The sequence below is a fragment of the Bombina bombina genome, chromosome 2, assembly GCF_027579735.1.
Source record: "Bombina bombina isolate aBomBom1 chromosome 2, aBomBom1.pri, whole genome shotgun sequence".
Lineage (NCBI taxonomy): Eukaryota > Metazoa > Chordata > Amphibia > Anura > Bombinatoridae > Bombina > Bombina bombina.
Window position 1 is genome coordinate 397,821,745 of NC_069500.1, and position 4,113 is coordinate 397,825,857.

Genomic DNA, 4,113 nt, shown 5'->3' on the forward strand with positions numbered 1-4,113 from the left:
GGGTAGCGCGCAAATGAAAAACATTTACTTTCAACTTGTAATACCCATGCTACCCAATGCGTGCAAAGAGCAGAAGTCGAGCGGAGTTAGCGTCCACTCCAGAGCAGCAATTACCGTTCCACTCGTAATCTAGCTGGCTAACACTGCTGCTATACAGTTCCACAGACACATGCACGTTCCTAAGCCTACTCAAGAATGCACTTCAACAAGGGATACCATAGGACCAAAGTACAGTTGATAACAGATGTAAATTAAAAAGCTTTTAAAAAATTGCTATTCTAAATCATGAAAGTTTCATTTTGACTTGATAAAGGGGGGGGGGTGTTATTAATTATACTTTTTCTGGTATTTGCTATTACACAAACAAGTCTAAATGAAATGGGAGATAGAAAATGTCTCTAATGATTTAAAAGCAGAAATCATTCTGTGTGGTCTTTAAATACATTAAGATACTGATTTAAACCTTAGGGGTTATAATACCAACAATTAACTCATTGTCAAATAAAAAGGAATACTTATTTAATGTTTGTAAAAACTTAGAGAGTTAATGATTGAGGAGGATGATAAAAATAATTCTTAAACTAAAAACATGAGCTAGATAAAGTGTAGCTAAGGTCTATGAGAAAGATCTGTTCAGATAAGTTTAATTTAAACATACAGAAACAGAGTGAAATATTACAGAATTTATTAAGGGAAATAAAAAAAAACTGTTGTGTAACAAGATAGCTCTTAGATAAGTAAAGTGTATATATACTGTAATTCACCACTAACAAGCATGGCCATCTGCAGATTGTTTTCCATGGGAGGTACAAAAAACAAAATAGTTGGCAAATAATATCAGTGTTGTTGTGAGTGTAACTGTACTTTTAAATGTATTTTTGATTTTTTTTGTGCAACTTTTTTGACTTGCTTAACAGTTCAGCGCTCTAAAGGTTGCTCTATTCCGACGAGCGGTAAATTAAATTGCACTTGAGCAAACGCGTTTACTTTCAACTTGTAATACACAAGACACTTCCAAAGAGCACAAAGAGACGTGATAAACCCCTTTTCACTCACTGTCAACAGTTAGCACGCCACTCGTAATGTAGCCCTAATTTGGAAACTATGGGCCTGTATCTAAAGCTCTCTGGTCTGGTGAGATTATCTAAGAAGTCTCAACAGTACAGCAAGGTCCCTCAAACAATTTTAGAAAAGCAATGATTAGCTTGGAAATTGTTTATCTTGCATGTTTTTTGTCCACGCTGGTGAGTTTTTGATAATCGGGCTCTATGTTACCTGACACTAGCCATTTACAGACATCTGTCTAAATGTTGGGTTCCACCTATGACACTCATGGTACTACTAATTTAACCATGATTTGTATCTTTATTTTCCTTTTTGCTACCTACTGTCTTTATTACAAACTTTAATATTCACTTACTCATTTCCACTCATCACCTGAAATATTAATTAGCCCATCTCTCCTACTCTCAAAACACTTCTGCTCCCATGAGCTCCACACATTGCTATTACTAGCTGCTGGCGATATCACCCCTTATCCTGGTCCCCTACAAATTCCTAATCTCATCCGCCCATGTATGCCCTACTAAACTTCAAGTCGACAGAATTTTAGAAACCTAACTTCAGTCCTTGTTTATCTAAAGTCAAGACCTCTATCGCTTGTGCATTCAGGAAACTTTCAGTCCGTTTGTAACAAACTCACTTATATCCATGATCTCTTCATCATCCACTCCCTAAACCTTACGGCTTTCATAGGAACCTTGCTCTCTCCCTTAGCCTTCACTGCTGCACTTTGACATGGGGGGTCTCCACTTCAACCATAATCTTAGGCCTGGAAACAGACAAGTAGGTGATGTAGCTATTTTACTTTCCTCTCACTGCACCTTTCAACATATATATATATACACACTATAACTTCCCCACAGTTACTTATAAATCACAAAGATGGACACTCCCTTGAGTTAGTCTTCAACCATTGATGCACTCTCTCCAACCTAACACATTCCCCTTTTCCTCTTTCTATTAACTCCTCACTTGCAGCATCACAACACTCCCTATTCTTAGACCAACTAACCCTCCCAAAAAAATACACAGAAGCATAAAATCATTAGATCTGCAACATAGGTCAAACTCTCAAACTTCTACTCTCTCCCATATATTATTTTTCTTCCCAGATCAATCAATATGTCACTGTAACTTCACTCTCACATTGGTCCTTGACAATTAGGCCCCTTCTAATTTTCCTCTTTCTATACACAAAAGCTGCCTACACATTTGTCCCACAATGCTGAGCAACGTTAAAGAACGTCTTGCAGTTCTATTCCAAATGTCTGTTGTCCAGTTTAAATTTCCTCATCACCACTCCCACCTCCTATTACCAGTTCTCTCTCAGCTCAAGATTTCGCCAACCACTTCAACAAAAAAATAGACTCCATCAGAAAAAAAAATAATCTCCATCCCCCATCCATTCCAAATCATCCAAATCCTTAAACTCAGCGATTTAAGGGCAAGTTATTGCCCTTAAATCATCCTCCCATCTTACGACCTGTCCCCTTGATGCCATCCCCTCACAGTTACTTACCTCCCTCTCAAATACTCTTACTCCCGACCTCACAAATATTTTCAATCTCTCCCTCAACAGTGGAATTTTTCCCACATCCCTTAAACACAAACTAGTCACATCTATCCTCCAAAAAACTTCTTTTGATCCAACGTCCTCCTCCAGCAAGAGCCCTTTTTCCTTACTCCCCCTTCCTTCAAAACTTCGGCAAAAGCTAGTAAATAAATGTCTTTCACATTTCCTTCTTGATTCATTACAATCTGGATTTGATACCCAACACTCCACAGAGACTGCCATCACCAAGGTTACTAGTAACATACTTTCCACAAGACAAGGCCATCTCTCTCTCTCTCTGTTAAACCTTCATGATCTGTCTGAAGCATTGATACTGTTGACCATCCTCTCACCAAACCATCCAACCCTTTGACATTTGTGACACACTCGCCTCATGGTTCCGCTCCTACCTCTCAAATCATGCCTTTAGTGTACCTTCTCTGGTATGTCCTCTACTACTTCCTTTTGGGGTGCCACAAGGCTCTGTTCTTCTTCTCTTCTCAATCTACACATCAAAGTTCCAAAAGTCCCACAGTTGTCAGTATCATTTGTATGCTGATGACACCCAAAAGTACCTCTCTGCAGCAGACCTATCCCCCTCTGTTAACTCATGTCACTGACAGTTTGTCAGATATTTCATCCTGGATGAGCTCTTGACAACCTAATTTTACATATATTAAAAATAAAGTATTTTTAATACTAGAAATCGTACTTTTATCTTCGTAAAATAGTTTCACAACAAGGTTTTCCAAAATGCTTCCTAAATGGCTGTTTTTTCTACTTTTACCATGTGTAATCAGCATTGGCTTGTTAATCAGACACAGGAGCGATACAATGGAACACAGGGAACGACAACTGACACGCTAGCATTGGAACTGGTTGCAGCCACAAATCAGCAGATCGGTCCCAGTAGTGCATTGCTGCTCGTGGGCCTATGTATGCTTTTTATTTTAGAAAAAGGATACCAAACGAACAAAGTCAAACCAAATTAGCTAACAAAATTAAATTTGAATGTTGTTTAAAACTGGATGCTCTATCTAAATAATGAAAAAGGGAATTTGGATTTTTGAAAAAGGCATGGTGAGCAGAGTAGGGGTGACATGCCTCACGTTTTACTCCAGGTGGCTCTAATATTTTAAAGTTACTATTATGTTATATAAGTGTCGAAATAGGTAATGGTCTAAGTTAGTGATCTCATTTAATTGATAATACATTTTTTTTTATTGAATATTGAATACGAGACATAAAACACTGCAGGGAGATATATTGATTCACCTCCTGACTAACAAATTGGTATGCACAGCACTGCATCCTGTTTTGGAATCAGCAGGTACTAATCGCGGAAGCTAAAACGCAAACGAAAACCACATCACAACAATTCTAGAACTCAACAAACATCCAGTCATCTATCGCTATAGGACTATGACTAGGTCACCCATGCGCAGTGAGCACTCCCAGGCTTTGGGCAGCTGCGCACGCGCGTTGCTGTCAACTGCAGG

General features: G+C 38.6%; 1 protein-coding gene across 1 annotated transcript in view; it reads left to right on the forward strand.

Moving 5' to 3' along the window:
* The first annotated feature begins 4,102 nt into the window (after window positions 1-4,102).
* The window catches only part of ULK1 (unc-51 like autophagy activating kinase 1), a 152,023-nt gene continuing 152,012 nt past the window's right edge, over window positions 4,103-4,113 (forward strand). The window contains exon 1 of the mRNA XM_053701867.1: window positions 4,103-4,113. This exon is cut by the window's right edge and continues 629 nt beyond it. The gene's annotated coding sequence lies outside the window, so the exon portion shown is untranslated.